We start from the raw sequence: 18,307 nt of genomic DNA, 5'->3' as shown, positions 1-18,307 counted from the left end.
TTATCTTAATCTTTAACAAGAATTCTGTTATTGTTGTTACTGTTGTGATTATTAATATATTTTCCATAGAGGCAATGTCTGGTTTTATTTACTACATGTTTACCAATTTCTTTGTACTTTGTCATACTTCTTTGGAGATTATCTTCCTTTTCCCTGGAGTTCATTATTTAGAAGTTCTTTTAGTGATGGTCAGTTGATTGTAAACTCAGTTTTTGTTTATCTGAAATGACTTTTTTTGGCCTTCATCCTTGAAAGTAGGGTTTTTTGTTGTTGTTTTGTCTCGTTTTGGGGTTGGGTGTTTTTTGTACTTTGTTTTGTTTTTTTTCCTCCCCTCCAGCTACTTATTTTTTCCCAGCACTTTAATGATCTTCGTCTGCTATTTTCTGGCTTCCATTACTGTTGAGAATTTTGCTGTCAATCTAATTGTCATCTTGGAGGGATGACCTGCCTTTGTTCTTTTGCTACTTCTAAGATCTCTTTTTCGGCAGTTTTCTGCATTCTCACTACAATATTATAGGTGTGGATTTATTTATTTAGTCTTATTTAATATATTTGTGTTTCTGCATCTAGACTTAGAACTTTTCATCCGTTTTGGAAAATTTCTCAGCCATTACCTCTTTGAATATTGGCTCTTTTTAATTCCTTATTACTCCTTCTTGTTTTGTCATTTATATTACTTACATTCTCATATCTCCCTTCTCCCCAACTGAACTACATTTTCATAAATTTCTCCAGCTTTATCTTCCAGATCACTAATTCTCTATTCAGTTGTGTCTGATTTTCTGTTTAACCTAGCCACTGAATTTTTAATTTCAACAATTTTATTCATCACTTTGGCAAGTTTTAAGTTACTCATTTTAATAGCTGCCTTGCTGTCTTTGATAGTTGCTTGGCCCTTGCACATTTTAGCTCCCTATTTTAGTTCTTTTTTAAATTTAATATAGGCTATTTTACTGTCTGTATATTACAATTCCAATATCTAAAGGTTTTGAAGGTATAAATCTGTTTGTTACTTTGCTGATTCTCATCCTTTCATATCTGTCTGGTAATTTCTATTGTGAGCTCATTTTGAGTTGAACTTATCTGAGAATCTTGTCAGATCTAAGTTGGTAGGATATTATTTCAGGGAAAATTGATATATACTTCTGTTGAGACCAAAAGAGCTCTAGAGATCTGGATCCACTTTAGTACCTGTCAAAGGCCCCCTGATTAAAGATGGAAGTCTTGAGCTCAGATCTCTGACCCTGCCTTCTACACAGGGTTTAGTCTCCTTATCAATGTTGACATTTGCCTTTAAGGAAACCCTGCTTTAACATGTGAGTTTCAGTTTGCTTATCTTGTTCTCTCTTTTTTTGGCCATGTCCGGCTATGGAAATTTCCTTTTTTTTTTTCTTCCTGGGAAGCCTGGCAATGTATTAAGAATTCTGTTTGTTATAATTAGTGCAGGATCCAATGGGAGGGCTTTTCAGAGTTTATTAGGGCCTTGCTGTCAGGCAGAAGAGCAGCACACATATTCCATACTCTAACCAAGTCCCTTTGGTGGGGAAAAGACAGACGGGTAGGCCGGGCATTAGGAGCCACATGGGCCAGAGACAGGGCAGGGTTCTGGATGCTGGGTGGCCCAGGCATAGGTCATACTGACATGGACAGGGGTACTTCCTGGGTAATGTTGGCAGTGAGGAAAGGATCAGATGGCAGGCTTGTAGGGAGAAGGAGGGGTTAAAAACAGAACATGCCACAGGGGTTGGTATCTCTGCAATTGGGCCAAGACAGAAAAGCTCTGAGGTTGTAGCAATTGTCCCTCTTGGGCATCAGCTTTGATGCATAGTGCGGGGCTGGAATACTTGGTTTAAAGGGGCAGGGGTCAGCCACACAAATCTCCCTTGGTAGATACAGAGGACGTCAAGCACAGTACCTGTCCACTGGGCATTTGATTAGCCTGTGGGCATTCCCAGCCTGTGCAATAGGATTTCAGAAAAGAATGAGGTCAGGGTGGGCTGGAAAAGGTACACTAAGCTTTTGTCCTTGCATACCTTTGCATCTGTTCCCTCTGTCTATGATGATTTCTCTTTCATTTCTATGCTGATGAACCCCTAAATGCCCTTTAAGGTCCAGCTCAATAGCAACTCTTCAGTGAAGACTTCTCTGACTGTCCCAGGGAGTTGGTAGCTCTTATGTGTGTGACCCATAGCACTTGCTACATCTCCCTTCCCTGCTTATCTCAATGGTTGCAAAGTGCCTCCTGCCCTGCCAGTGCATCCCTGGGCTCTGGGGCAGAAACCAGGCTTACTGACTTCTGTGTCCCAGACCAACAGTGTGGCCTGGAGGTATGAGTGTGCACTCTGCAGTCAGAGGCCAACTCTTCTACTTAATGCTGGGCCACCTTGGCACAATGGCTTAACATCCCTGCATTTATTTCAAGCTCCTCATCTGAAAACTGGACACAGAATAGTGCTTCCTCAAGGCATTGCTACAGAAGATTAAAGAATTAACACTTAGAGCTGGCTTGGCAGATAGGAATTGCTCAGTACCTGTTGCCAGTCATCATCCTGCCTCAGTGCTGAGCACGCAGAGGTAGGCATGGGCTCAATGATGAACAACTGCAGTTAGTCCTTTTAGACAGAGTCATGTTTAGCCAGGAGGGCAAGCACATTCCTGGAAGGGATTTCCAAGCTACATGAAACTGAAGCCCACACAATCTAGTTCAATACAAGGAGAGTTTCTCCAGAGGGACGGTGGGGCTTGCAGGATGGAAAGGGTGCAGGATCCTCCCCAGTCACTTTCTCTCATCTCAGTTGCATGCTTGGGTCTCATTCTCCTCTCTGCAGGTCCACTCATTTCTACTTTCCATCATCTGGGGTTTGGAGCTGGCTCTGGTGTGAGCTCTACTACCAATGGATGTTAAGGTCCTATAGCCTGGCCCCACAGCCTATAGACTCGGTGTCCCAAATCAAATCCTCAAGGGACACATTCTGACTGTCCTAGCTCACCTCAGGAGCTGCAGCTCTGAGTGGGCTGAGGCCAGGGAGAAGAGGGGGTGTTAACCTGGTACTCAAATGGCACAGGGAGGTGCGGGGTACTCAAATGGTCGGGGAGGACCCCTAACTGACAGCAGGAAAGCAGGAACCCAGGCTTGGAGCCAGGGCTGCACCCTCAAACAGCCAGTGGAGCACAAAGCACCATGTAAGCTCTACTCCTCGGCCTCCCGGAGTAGCCCAAGGGAGCTGAGTGCCGAGAGGCAGACCTGATGGACCTGGGTCAGGGAAGAAGGCCTCAGTGTCCTTCATGCTGGGGCAGGGTTCTTCCAGGGCCTTTCTGGAGCCTACCTGCCTCCACCTTCCAGCTTCAGGGCTGAGAAACCCCTACTTCCCTCAGAGAGACAACCACACAGTGTTTGAGCAGCTGTGGAGGCAACTCTGTGACTTGTCACGGAAGCGTCACCCCTGACACGACCACAGCCAGCAACTGCCCCAATGCCAGATGCGTCATTGGTGTCCCACTGAGCCTCTGGCCTCCGAGCTGCTGAAGATGCTAACGCAGCCAGCCCGGCTCCGGGACCCCACTCCTTCAGCATTCCAGCCTCTTCAGCTCCAACTCCTGTTTACTGGAGACTGCACAGGGCAGGCCATGCACTCCCTGAGGTTCAGATATTAGCCTGTGGTGTTTATGACGGTGATGATTATTTCTATCATTCAGAGAAGCAAACTGAGAAGCAGAAAGTGAAGAGGTTGCCTGAGGTCACAGAGCTCACAAGTGGCAGAACTGCAACTTGGACACAGTCTCATAAACATGAATTCTGTCCCTCATTCCCACACCGCCTCTCATGGGTAAGAGCCGGAGGCCACCTGCCCTTAGTAATTGCCTTTTCAGTTCATTCACGAAACAGAACATGTTTGCTGAGCACATACTATGTGTTAGACATGAGCATTGTGCGAAGGTAAATCAAATGTGAATCTTGCCGTTAAGTAGCTCACAATTTATTTGCCAAGACTGCAGAGGAAAGACAAGCGCCTATAAGAAAAGTTCGACTGAGCACTCACCCGCACAGAACAGACTGGTTCCTTCTCCGGTGGCTTCGTGTTGCCCATAGGATCAAGTCTAGGTTTCTTGTAAAGCTCTCAAGCCTTGTCAAGGTCTGGTTTCACGGTTCTCTCCAGCCTCATTTCCCCTCACTCTCCCTTCCATGCCCCAGCCATGCCGAACTGCTGTTAGTTCTCTGAAGGTGATGGCTCATTCTCTTGGCTTTGCCTCATCACCTGCTGCTTCCGGGAATGTCCTTTCTCTGCTTGGTTCCCTTACAAACTCCTGTGATCCTCTTGGAAAGCTCAGCCATGCCCTCTTCTGTGAGGACACTACTGCCATCACCTTCTAAAGACAGAAAACCACTCCCTTCTCTGAGGTCTCTCTGTACCCTGCACAGTAACTCTTTTGAGTGGAATGGCAAGCCCCAAAAGATATGTCCAACTGAAACCCGTGAATTGACCTTATTTAGAAAAAGAGTCTTTGCAGATGAAATCGAGTTAAGGATCTTGAGGTGATAACATCCTGGGTTAGGGTGGACTCTAAATCCAATGACAGCTGTCCTTATAAGAGAAAAGGCAGAGGGATATTTGACAAGGAAACAGAGGGAATTGACCATGTGAAGATGGAGATAGACTGGATGTGTCTGCAAGCCAAGGAGTGTCAAGGATTGCCAGAAGCCACCAGACTCTAGGAGAGAGACATGGAATGGATTCTTCCTCGGAGCTTCCAGAAGGAATCAACCTTGCCACCAACTGGATTTCAGACATCTGGCCTCCACAACTGTGACAGAATACATTTCTGTTGTTTGAAGCTCCCCAGTTTGTGCTAATTGGCTATGGCAGTCCTAGGAAACCAATACAGTATTTTCTGCAGGACACTGAAGACATTCGCTCACATCCACCCACTGGGCTGTGAGCAGGATCTGGGTCACCTCCCATCTCTGCATTCCCAGCCCAGCCGCCTGTGACACATAGTTGGTGCTTAATAAATGCTTGTTGACTTGAATTGCCAGAGGAAATTCCTCTCTTAGAAGTTAACTGAAAAGGGATCAGCTTCATGGAGTCAGACTTTGAGGAGTAATGAATGAAATGGCCTGTTAGCACTGGCCCATAGAGACGAACTAGATTTGGTGGGTCAATGAATAAATCATCAAATGCCTCTGGCCCTGAGTTCACATCCAGATCTATGTGTGATGCCTGTTTGCTCCTCATTAAAGGATTTCAAGAAGAACAAAATCCATTTGGGAAAGGAATAAGTGGGTCCTACAGAAGCCATTTTTCCACAGGAGGCGTCTTTGCCAGTTGTGGGGCGCCTACGTCTCGGGTGTTTACACAGAGAAGTGTTTCCCACGGGGGCCAAGGCTGAGGGAGTGGAGGTTCCCGGAGGGCATTGGGAATATGGGGGACGCTGCGGTTGTACTACTGATATCCTCGTACCTTTCTTCTGTGAAACGATCCTCACAATTTCCTCTGAGGAATCTCATTTCCTCCACTCAGCTTCTTCAGGGGACACACCAACACCTGTAGCACTCTTGAGGTCACGGTGATTGGTTCAGGCGTGGGCACGTGACCGCCCAGAATCAATGGGAGAAAAGACACTTTCGCGGAGAATTCTGGGATAAAGATCTCGGTTTTAATCTCTCTGTGTGTGAAACCGGGCGCTTGTGGGCCAGAGCGGTGGGCGGATTGCAACTACAGGAAGTCGGAGAAGAAGAGGGCCGAACGACGGAGCAAAACGGGACCTGCTGATAAGAGTTTGAGCTTCCGTTAAGCTGCCGCTGAAAGGGTGTTCAGACTTCTCAGTTTCGCGAGCCAGGTAATTCCCCTTTCTTACTTTGCGTCGGGAGTCTTCCATTTATAACCAGTAGTTAGAGTCCTATTATACGGACGATGTCGTAGGTCCGTTACTCCCAAATCCAGGTAGCTGAAGTAGCTTCATATAGTAAAATAATGTAAACTTTGCGGCCAGGGAGACTTGGATTTGAAGTACGGCCGTGTCAATGAACTGGGTGACTTGGGGGAAAATCTTGAATTTTTCTGAGCCTCAGTTTTCTCATCTGTGACATGGAGATGACACGTGCCTTTGGGGTTCATGAGGACTAGAGATCGAATATGCAAGACATTTTACATGGTGACTGACCAAAGACGCCTTGCACGCATGTCACCTTAAAAGGGGCATCTTTCCCTTTCTCTCTCTTCTGGCAATCCCAGTTATTTTCTGGACTTTTGAATTGTCCTCAGGGACATTTTTACATTTTTTTATTTGGGCCGTACCAGATTATTTTTCTATTAGATTGTTGATTTTTTGTTATTAAGAGTAATAAACGCTCATTGAAGGAAACAACATATAGAAAAGGGAGGAAATAAAAATTGCCCAATCTCCCCTGAGTGAGATTTGATTATTACAGCCATATTCAAAACTTAGGTTGTTTATAACACACATTTTTGGCTTGACGAAGGTTATACCTTGTACATTACTTTGGTCTTCAAAGGTTATGAAGGTAATTGTGGAGCAATATGCATAAAGACCATGGCGCCTATTGGGAGAGGTGGAGAAGATAGAAAATCTGACCATATTCCATTTGAGGGCTGCTGGAGATGGTGCCAGTTGAGATTAGTGGGCAGGCAGTGGATTGGACCCTGTATTGGGTTCTGCTACAAGTGACAGGGATCCAAACAAATGGTAGTTTAAAAATAGGAGGAGGAAGAGAAATTGTTATTTCTCTCTCATGTACAAACTTTAGAGGTAAGTAGGGCATTGACTGATACATTTTTCTGCTCCTTTCTGCTCCATCCCTAGAATGTGGTTTTCATTTAAATGATCCAAGATGACAGCTAGAGCTCTGGACAGAATATCTGCATTTCAGGAAGAGGACAGAGGAAGTGGTGAATAAAGAAGGGAAAGGGTAACATCCCAGCTACCGTTTTAAAAAGGCTTAAGGAACTTGTTACCCTTCAGGTTACATCCTGCTGGCCAGAGCTTAGTTTTAGAGCATAATGCCTTTTCTCAGGACTATCTGCATCTTAGGAAGAAGGATGAAGAGAGAGAAGGAAAGTAGGAAATTTCATAATGGAACTTAATATTATACATTTAAAAAAGAGAGAGAGAGATTCAAAGTAACCTAATGACAGTCTTATACCCTGGGTTCACCAAAAGCATTTCATTTTTATTTTGAGGGGAACAAGATAACATACAAGTAACTTAGAGAATTAGCATTGAATGTTTTCCCACATCTATAACTATGTGCTTGTTCTACTGCTATGGTTCAAGAAGAAATGAGAAAAGCTGCAGCCCTCATGTGATTCTCTGCCTGTTGAAGGGCAGGGGGTGCACATCCAATTAGTTTCTGTTTCTAGAAAACAAACTCACTGGGGAAATTCTTGTGCTGGGTGTGGGGTAACCTTGTCATCTATTGGCCTTGGCTTTGGACCTGTGAACTGGTTTGGTGTGTGGAGGATCCCAGAATGTCTGCCTTGGAGCAATGTGTAGTTGGCCAAATATCCAGGGAACAGAGCTTTCATTCTATTGCTTAATAATCTCTCTTCCTAGCCCTATGATGCACTTTGGTCATCAGGTCTCATCTGATTGACCTTATGGCCACAATTCATTGTCTGTTCTGCCTGGAGACAAGCACAAGCAGTGCAGAGCTCAACTGGACAGGACCCCAGAAGTTCTTGCAAAGCTATGTTGGACTTATTAGAGCTCACTTGTGGGTGAGAGTTGGCACTCAAAATGTCTCACTTTGAGGGAACTCAAGGCCCATGACCACTTGCAAGAATTTGAACCTATGCTGAGCCTTTGGCTTTTCCCCAGTCCCCACTCACCCTCCACATTCACTTATTAATCAACTGAAGGGTGCCAGGCAGTGTGTGAGACTGAATGGGAATAGTTTGGCTCTGACCATCATTTGATAATTGATCAAGCATCACTAAATCCTTACCTGGAGCTGGGTGCTGGGGGAATAAAGGGGAAAACAGAACTTCTACCTTCAAAATCTAGTGAACTGCTGGAGAAGCCAGACATAGAGGAGAAAAGAACACTCAAGTATTATTGGGCCTCTGATGAGAGGGAAGACCAGGAGGACTCAAAGGAAGGGGTGCTTTTTGAGTCTTGGGACTGGAGAAGGAGAGGAACTAAAAAGGCTCCACTAAGAAAATGATACTCAGTTGAGACATGAAAGAGGTGTTGGCATTTGGTGGGTGGCTGGGGAGGATGAAGAGGAGGGAAATGAATGGCATTGTTGCAGAAGGAACAGCCTGGGTGACATCTGTGGCATTTGGGTGTGGCTAGAGCACGGGAGGGATGCAGGCAGGGGACAATGAGAGGCAGGACAGGAAGGGGAAGCTGGGAGGACTGAGGGGGACCTTGTGGACCTGGGCAGGAGTTAGGAGAGCAGGGAGCTCTGACAGAAAGAGGGCTTGGGTTGGGTGGGGCTTCCTGGGGCCAGCGGTACCAGGTTGGGGCAAACAGGAGGCCTGGTCCCTGGGCCTGGGCGTGAGGGCTGCAGGAGGGCAGTGTTGCAGGGCCCAGGTGGAGGGCCAGTTCTTGTGGTCTGGGGGTGTGGTGGGGTGTCTCAGAGCTGCAGTTGGGTCTGTGGATGGAAGTCTGTGAAGACCTTGCACTTTAGGAAGCTAAAATGAGCCCATGAAAGGAGTGGCTCCCTGATCAGCCTCACCCCACCTGGCCAGTCCCTCTGGCCAGAAGGGATCCCTGTAGATCCCTGACTGGGTTCCTTTACTATCAGATTCCTGCAGTAGGGACAGCATTACATGGGCAGGCACTTAGGACCTGGGACTGAATTAGAATTCTACAGCCTAACTTCACTGAGCCTCGGTCTCCTCATCTATAAAATAGGAATAGAACAAAATCACCTTCAAGGTACTGTGCTGGTTAAATGATTATTTGGTAGGAGTCGGCAAGGAGACTCTACCTGGCAGACTGTGAGGTGCTAACAGAATCCAGGTCTTAGAAAGGCAGCCAGGAGAGTGAGGACCATGCCGACTTCCTGAGGGTCAGCAACAGCCACAGCGCTCTGCCTGCCCCATCCACTCAGGAAGGCCAGCCCCTGAGGAGCTGGCAGTGCCAGGGCCCTGCGTGCGGACTGAAGGCTGTGCTGATTGAGCTGCCTCCTTCACTAATCAGGCTGCTGCTGTGGAGCAGAGTAGCTGGGTCTGGGACGCACTCAGCTAATCAGCGTGCATTCTTAGCGTTGCAGTTGAATATTTTAACTAAAAGCTTTCCTCCCTTGGGCTGTTGGAGGCACATCCATGCATCAGCATGGTACAGGGGTTGCCAGGGCAGAGGGCCAGGAAGCACAAGAGACAGGCTTGTTTTTGAGGACTTTAGGCAGCCAAGTGAGTTCCAGATGGGCAATACATTCATCTGTTTCCTTTATAACCGACATCTAAGTGGCCAGTCACTCTGTTTGGGCTTACCTACCTTTAGGTGGAAGGAGTTATCTGTCCATCTATCCGCCCATCCACCACCTCATCCATCTCTTCTCCTACCCATGCATCGCCCCGATCCACCCATCTACCTATGCACATATCCATCCACCTGCCCAAACACTTATCCTTCCCCCCACCCATCTACCTTGCATCCATCCGCCCACCCACCCATGCATCCATCTATCTTCTCATCCACTAGCCCAGCACCGCCCCCCCCCCCCATTCACTCATCCATCCATCCATTAATAATCTGTTCTTCTCAGGGCTCCTTCAGTCATTCTTTCCTTTACTATTCTAGTAAGATACCTTGGCCTTCACCCTGACTGCTCAGAGAAAATCTCTGCCCCACGTGAATTTCCCTGAGGTGTTCTGGGGAGTGTTTACTTGTGGTGTCTTGCTTGTCGCCTCGTTGTGTGAGCTGCAGCTGTAAGCTTCTTCCCTCATGCTCCCTAGCTGTCCTTGCTTCTCTGGATCCCTCTCCTCCTCCCACAGCAGTTTGCCCCAGGCACGGGCACAGTGGCCTTCTTTCCTCCCCAAGGCCCCACTGACATCAAATTGTCATGAGGGAACAGATTACATTGAGGATATTCTAAGGAAATTGTGGCATCCAGAGAAAACTTAAAATTAGTCCTCCCATTTCAAAATTACCATGGGCTGCTCTGTGGCACATTATAAGAAGCCCCTTCCCCGCCTCTTTCTCCCTCCTGCTGGTGGCCGTCTGTCCATCCATGGGTAGGCTGAGGAGGGGTGCTGCTGCTGCCACTTACCTCAGGGGCTTCTCTCAGTCCTTTCTCTGGGCCTGAGGCCAAGAAACCTCTATCTCCCACTCATCAGGAATAATGAAACAACCAAAACAAAAACTGTCACTTTTAACATTAAAGAAAAAAGTACAGATGTATGTCCTTATCCCTGGGGCGGAATCTTAATAATTATTTTGTAAAGAAATTTTTGGTAAAAATATTGAATTTCCTTAACCTACACCATTAGGTGTACCCTGGGGCCTTGTCTTTGTAAAACCAAATGCCAAAGTTTTGGGGCTTTTCTCCTCCAAAAAAAGAGTAGTCTTCTCCCAAGAATTAGCCTGGTCTCACTAGATTACAGAACTCACTGCATCCTTCTTTCTTTCTTTCTTTTTTTTTTTAAAAGATTTTATTTATTTATTTGACAGAGATCACAAGTAGGAAGAGAGGCAAACAGAGGGAGGAAGGGAAGCAGGAATAGGAAAGGAAGCTCCCTGCGGAGCAGAGAGCCCAATGTGAGGCCCGAGCCCAGGGCCCTGGGATCATGACCTGAGCCGATGGCAGAGGCCTTAAACCACTGAGCCACTCAGGTGCCCCTGACAGCATCCTTCTTGCTTTTATCCTGCTACCCACTCACACATCCATTTGTCCTCCCATCCAGTATTTGCCCATTTTTTTCATTCCTACAACAAATGTTTACTGTGCACCTTCTAAGGTCTAGGCTTTGGGTACTGAGGACATAGCTTCGAATAAAACTGACACAGCTGAGTCTTGATGGAGCTTAGAGGAGAGTGGAAGAGGAGATAAAAAATGAATACATACTGCGTATTTGAATAGAAAGAAGTGCTGGAAGGGGAAAGTGCATCCAAGCAGGCTTCCATCAAACTGGCTATTTATTTCTTCACTTGTCTCTTTTTGCTCATTCATTCCTCCAGTCATCAGCAAATACTGACTCACCACGTCTCATTTGTTTAGCACCAGGCCAGGTGTTGGAGACCAAACTACAAAAAGACCTTGGCCATTCCTTCAAAGCAGGTGCAGAGCGATGGATGGGAGGAAGTAGATATCTAGCAGTGATGCAGAGGGCCTGGAAGTGGAGCAGGGCTGCTCAGGTTCACTGGATGCCAGAGAAGGAAACAGCCACTATGTGAGGGAGCTAAGGTTGCAGGCTTCCTGGAGCAGGTGTCCTCTAACCAGGACCTAGAGGATGGGAAGGAGGTTGCCAGGCAGAAAAGAAGGTGAGAGCTTTGAAGGCAGAGAGGAGAGCAGGCTGTGTGGTCTGAGGCTTTTCTGGCATTGGGTGGAGTTGCTAGTGGCCAGATGGTGTGTGTAGGGAGAAGTGGTAGATGAGGCTGGGGCAGTGTCCTGGCTCTCAGGAAACCCCCCTAGAGAAGAGCCTGACAACCGCGCCTGCAAAGGGGCACAAAAATGGGGCTAGGGATGCAGAAGACAGAGGCAAGAGATGGTTCTGCAGATTGGAAGAAGGAATCTATCCAGAGGCTGCTGGAGGTTTGACCTCTGTACTTGATACCTGCTGGGGTGTATTTGGCTTCTGTGTGAGAAGCCTGTTGCTGAGGGTAAATTTTCCCTGGTTGCCTGCACTTACCTCTCAGCAGGCTAATGACTGTAGAGCCTCAGGAGATGCCAGAGCCTGTTATTCAGCATTTGTTGAGAGGAGCAAGGCTAGGTGGAGGCCCTGCCAGTTAGAGGCAAGGATGCCAGAGCCAGGTCTGGCACCTGGCTCTGCAAGACCAGCCACAGGCCTTGGGAAGGAGGAACTCGGGGCAGAACTAGAGCCAGGAGTTCTGTGTAAGAGGAAGGTGAACATACTGGACTGGAGACCAGGGAAGACTGTTCTGAATATGACAAGTCAGTTCCCAGAATTCTTGGAAACACCCAGTAGTGTAGCTCATGTGGCAGGGTGGTAATGTAAAGTATTTACTTCTGCATTTTGAACCCGGGGCCTTCCCTCTTCTGGGATGCTAGACATGAAAGAATGCTTGTTGGATACCGTGTTGTTTTTCTTTTTCTCTTTCTTTCTTCCTTCCTTCCTTCCTTCCTTCCTTCCTTCCTTCCTTCCTTCCTTCCTTCCTTTCTTTCTTTTTTTTAACACCTGAGAAGAGATTAAGGGAAAGCAAAACAAAAACAAAAGGGAAATACTGGAGCATATGTTAAGGTAAAGTCTAGGTTGGGGGAACAAGGAGGGTTATAAATGCAGAGTCATAAAAAAGATGGAGGTGATTTCATTCTCACATAAGTCCTCAGACGAGAGTATGCGGACAGTTCTGTTCCATGAGGACTCTCAGGGACCCAGGTCCCCTGTCCTGCTGCTCCACCAGCCACAGAACAGTCACCTCCCTGCACATTCAGGTGTGGGCACAGACACACCACACCCTAGCTTGTGGGAAGGGCAGGAGCACCCTGGGAGATTGGATTGTTCAGCAAAATTTCCCTTCTTTTTGATCCACCTCCATAGAAGGGAGTAGATGTCCTCTCCCTAGTTCCAAGTTTAAACCTGAAGAAGCATCCTGATTGATTTTCTGTGACCTGTGATCTCAGGCACGAGCAGAACCTGTCCCCAGTAGCTGGTTTCTCTGGAACTTGGGTGCTGGAATGAAACATGTGAAACAGACCTGGACTTGTCCCCCAGCTGGGAACACAGCAGCTGTGCAAAGCCTATGAGCAAGATATAAATAATATTCATGTTTGTTAGCCTCTGAGTTTTGGGGTGGTTTTATGCAGTATTATTGTAGCAAAAGCAGATTGATATAATGAATGGATGGAAGGCAAGCAATTTACTTTCAAACAAGCATGAATAAAGTTCAAAAAATCAATTTCTCTCACATTTCATTTATCATATGACCACACCTAGCTGCAAGGGAGGCAGGAAGATAGAAGTTAATCAATCCTGTGCCCAGTTTAAAAGGATACACAGATGGCAATAAGTACATAAAATAGCTTACTAATCAGTAGAGAAATGCAGATTAAAACTATAATGACATGCAACTAAAATCTCAGTAGAATGGCTAAAATAAAAAGGGCTGATCAGACTGTGTGTTGATGGAGAATTCTCATATACCACTTGTGGGAACATAAAACATTCAGCCACTTCAAAAAATAGCTTGGCAGTTTATTAGACGGTTAAACATACATCTACCATATGATCCAAGTAATCCACTTCTACACTTTAAGAATGAAAACATATGTCTACACAAAACCTGGTATGTGAATGTAGCAACTTCATTTGTAATATTTATAATGGCTCCAGACTGGAAACAGTTAAAGTGACCCATCAAACAGTGAATAGATAAACAGACTCTGGTACATCCATACAGTGGACTACTACTTAGCAAGAAAAAGGATGAACTGTTCCCACATGCAGCAACAGCAATGGATCTCCAAGCAGTTATACTGAGTGAAAGAAGCCAATAAAAAGAGTATATACTGTAGGACTCTACTTAAATAAACTTTCAGGAAACAAAATCTAATCTGTGGTGACAGAAAGATATTTTGTTGCCTCGGGATGAGGGACACGGGAAGGGAGGAGCAAGGAAGGGTCTACGAAAGGGCATAAAATAGCTTTTGGAGTGATATGATCACTATCTTGACTGTGGACATGGTTCCATGCAATATGCATGTGTCAAACTCATCAAATTGCGCACCTTAAATATATAGTTTGTTGTATATCAAGAAATCTCAATAAAGATGAAAAGCAAAAATAAAAGCTCTCACTAGGTGAGGAGCAGAGAGTGGATCTTGGCAAACAACTGGCAGTCTCCCCCACGGAGGGGAGAAGGGGTATTTAGATCTACTGGGGGGCTCTGAAAAATAGTCTTGAGTCCTCTCTGGGACTAACTGCCCTTTTGGACAGGTTTGGAGGTTGAGAGTAGGAAGGTCCTATGTTCCATCCCACATAGAGCCCTGTTGGAGTTCCAGGTTCCAGGGAAGGAAGTGTGGGAAAAATGTGGCCACAGAGGGAAGAGGGTAGTGGTCAGAGCCATACACGACTTGAGAGAGCCGCTCTCAATCTTCCCTCACCACAGTGGGACTAGAAGGGCAGGAAGATTTTTACAAACCCTGAAAAGGGTATCTTGATTCAGACCCTCTAAGAAATAGGTGTCAAGATAAGAGATGGGAGCAAACGGCACCCTCAGCCCTCACTTCCCAGGGCTCTAAGGCTCACATTTGGCTTTGGAGTTTGGGGATTGTGCTCCGGTTAGGGGAATTGGAGGAGGAGGAGGATTGTTTTTGTTTTGCACTTGCATCAAGCCTCTCAACGTTTAACTGGACACCTCTTCCTCTGAAGTAGACAGAGAAGGCTCACCTCTCCCAATTCTTCACTCCTCCCATGTGGACCAGCCTTTCTGCCAAATACTTGACTCACTGGAGCCTGGCCTCAGAACTGTCTAGCCAACCCACAGATGCCTAGGAAATACCAAAAGGGTGTTGTTCGAGGCTACTACATTTGGGGGTATTGTGTTGCACGCAACAGCTAAGGAGTAACGGTGATTAAAGCTCTGCCCTGCACCCCTATCTTGACCACTCAGCTGGGACACTTATTTCAACCAACACTGTCCCCCTGTCTTGGCCTTTTCCTAAGTTCTGGGGACCTTCCAGATGGTAGAGGCCAGAGAGGGCCTGGCCCCACACGCACCCCTCTCACTCTCCTCGGGGAAAGTGGGGGGCCAGCTGGCTCAACATAAGCCTCTGCAGAGGAAGCAGAGTCACGAAGGATGGGGAAGCAGCAAGGACGTGAATTCCACTCAGGGAAACGCACGACTTGATTACCACTCAACATTTGCGGTACCCAGTCATTCCAATTAAGAGAAAAGGTCAATAGGTTAAATAAGTAACTTAATCAGAAAATTATGCAAAGTGCCACAAGTCAAACATATTACACAGCCCTTGAGATCGATACAGTATGCAAATCGATCGCCCTCGATCAGGGCAATTCAACAGCTAGAAGGTGAGAGTCAGTAAAGGCGGCTCAGGAAATCCAGCCTGAGCCTGGGAAATGTGGGTACCTCGCACTTAGACTGGAGGTGGGGCCGCACCCGGTAAGAAAGTGTGACCAGTGAGGGAAGCTCAGTCTCTGGACAATGGTAAGGGGCACAGGGCACAGAGTATGGGTTTGGAGGCCCACAGACTTGGGCCAGAGTCCTAGCTGTGCTGTGTGGCTTTGAGCAAACCACTGGCCCCCTACACCCGCCCCCGAGGTTCATACTAATAGGGGCCTCTCAAGTTCTGGGAAGGATAGATTATCAGCTCTGACCCATTGTGTATGAGTAAGTGAGAGCCAGAGCGAGAGTGAGAGTGAGTGAAGGGGTTTGTGGTCCTGTGTCCAGTGAGATTTCCTTCTTGTCTGCCACCTGCCTTCCTCTTGCCAAAGCCCTTCAGCTAGGACACTGGGTCAGAGACCAGCCAAACACCTTTAAATGCTTTGGGGACAGGTTTCTCAGCAGGGGGTGAGAGTTGGCCTGTCTGGAGACATTTTTGGTAGTTATATGGAGCAGGGGTGTGGGTGTGCTACTGACATCTAGTGGGTGGAAGCCAGGGATGTTTCCTAAACATTCTCTGATACACAGGACAGTCAGTCCCCAACAACCGAGAAGTATCGTGCTGAGGTTGAAAACCCTGATTTAGGAGGATGGAATAGCGCGTGAGAGAAAGCATGGGATGGCTGAATGAGCCAGGGTGTAAAACGTGGCAAGAGTCCTCTGTGGTGATCTGAGAACCTACTGACAATAGCCTGTCAGGGCTTTGGAACCTCTGAGGGACCTCAGTTGGTCGTGGCCACTTGGCAGGGACCCCCTCAGAGCCTCTGTCCTAGGCCCATGAGAGAAAAAACAGACTCAGGACAGATTTTGCTCAGAGCAGTCCTGCCAGCTCTGCCGCAGAGGGGTCGGCCACTAGAAAGCTTTTCCAGGCCTGGGTTGGCCCTGGGGGTGGTGGGAGGGGGAGGGCAGCTGTGGGGAGGCTGCCCTGGTCTGGCATTCCCTTGCAGCCTGAGGAATGTTGTAGAAATGGACCCTTATTTGGGCTTGTTTTTAATCCCCCAGGAGTTTTGGAGATGCTTGGTTTTTCCCAGGCTTTCCTGCTGCTCCCGGGAGAGAAGTAGGACCTTGGGGACCGTCCCAGGCCTGGTGTGGAGAGAAGGGCACCCATCCCCCACCTGGGGTACAAAGCCAGAGGTCCAGGCATTCCCGTTGCTTTGTAGGAGGCCTATGCTGCTGCTGGAGTCTCTGGGAGAAGAAGGGAGTGGATGTTTGCCCCTGAAGCTTCCTCGTGGTACCTGGGCTCCCGTTGCTTTGTAGGAGGCCTATGCTGCTGCTGGAGTCTCTGGGAGAAGAAGGGAGGATGTTTGGCCCTGAAGCTTCCTCGTGGTACCTGGGCTCCCTGAGGGGTACTCACTCTCCTTGGGGTGGCTGAGTTGGTGGTTCCAGCTGGGTCCTTGAGGGGACAGGGGTTGGAGGAGATTAGTTAAGATCTAGAGAAAATTGCACAGAGGGTAGTGCACGGCAGTGAAGCATCTTCTCTTCGCCTCCTTCCCCTTCTGACATCTAGTCACCTCAGGCTGCCTACTTCCCATTCCTGGTTCTTGACTCACAGGCAGTTAGAGCTGCCATGGAGTCCACTCCAGTGGTACAGTTACAGCTGGGGAAACTAAGGCCCACAAATGGTTAGGGTCTAACCATTTGTTCAAGACCATGGAGTGAGTCAATAGCTGGGCCAAAAATGGGGCCTAGGACTCTTGACATGAGTCCAATATAAGAGTGTGATAGTTTCACAGCTGCCTGTGCTTACCCTCCTCATGACGAGAAGCCTTCCAGAAGGGACTTTGTGTTAGCTATCTACAGCACTCTAACAAATTATTCCAAAAACTCAGCAGCTTAAAGCAATGAACATTTCTTAATCATGCGATTTCTGTGGGTCAGAAAACCGGGTAGGCAGAGCTTAGCTGGGTCCTCATAGGAAACAGGGTCTTTCACAATGGCACTCTTGGTGTGCCAGCTGAGGTTGCAGTCATTTCAAAGCTCAATGGGGGGAAAATAGCTCTTCCATCCTCACTGAGGTGAGGATGAGGTGACAGACCTCAGGTCTCACTGGTTATTGACCAGAGACCTCCTTGCCAAAATGACTCTACACAGGAAAGTTCACAACATGGCACCTCAGAGGGAGGGTGGAGAGAGATCAAGTAATAGAGGAGGAGCAAAGCAAAAGCAGGATCTTTTAAAATTTTATTTATTTATTTATTTATTTATTTATTTATTATGCCATACTTTTCATCCCCATGACTTATTTTATAACTGGGACTCTGTACCTCTTAATCCCCTTCACCTATTTGCCTATCTCCCTGTCTCCTCCCCTCTGGTAACCATCAGTTTGTTTTCTGTATTTATGAGACTGTTTCTGGTTTTTTGTTATTGTTGTTTTGTTTGTTCTTTATTTTGGTTTTTAGATTCCACATGTAAGTGAAATCATGTGCCATTTGTCTTTTTCTCTATGACATATTTCACTTAGCTTAATACCTTCGAGTTCCATCCATGTTGTCATGGGTGGCAAGATTTCATTCCCTTTTATGGCTAAGTAATACTCCATTGTGTATACTTACCACCTCTTCTTTATGCATCTAACAGTGACATTTAGGTTGCTTCCATATCTTGGCTACTGTAAATAGTATTGCAGTAAATATAAGGGCGCATATATCTTTATGAATTAGTGTTTTTGTTTTTTTCTGGTAAATACCCAGAAATAGAATTAGTGGGACATGTGATAGTTCTATTTTTAATTTTTTGAGGAACCCCCATACTGTTTTCTATAGTTGCTTAGAATCTCCTTTTTTATAACCTAAACTTGGAGTGATGTCTCATCACTTTTGGTGTATTCTGTTTGTTAGAAGTGAGTCACGAGGTCCAACCCACATTAAGGGTGCAGTTACACAAGATTGTGATACCAGGAAGCGGGGCTCACCGGAAGCCATTTGAGAACCTGCCTCACTCTAAGAGGGGAGAGAATGCCCATTGGCCTGATGTGGGCCCTTTACTTCTCCCCTAGTTAAATTGTTCATGTACTTTCAAACTCTTTGGAGAAACTGCA

The sequence above is a fragment of the Mustela nivalis genome, assembly GCF_964662115.1.
Source record: "Mustela nivalis genome assembly, chromosome: 9".
Lineage (NCBI taxonomy): Eukaryota > Metazoa > Chordata > Mammalia > Carnivora > Mustelidae > Mustela > Mustela nivalis.
Note: the sequence above shows the minus strand (reverse complement) of the source record.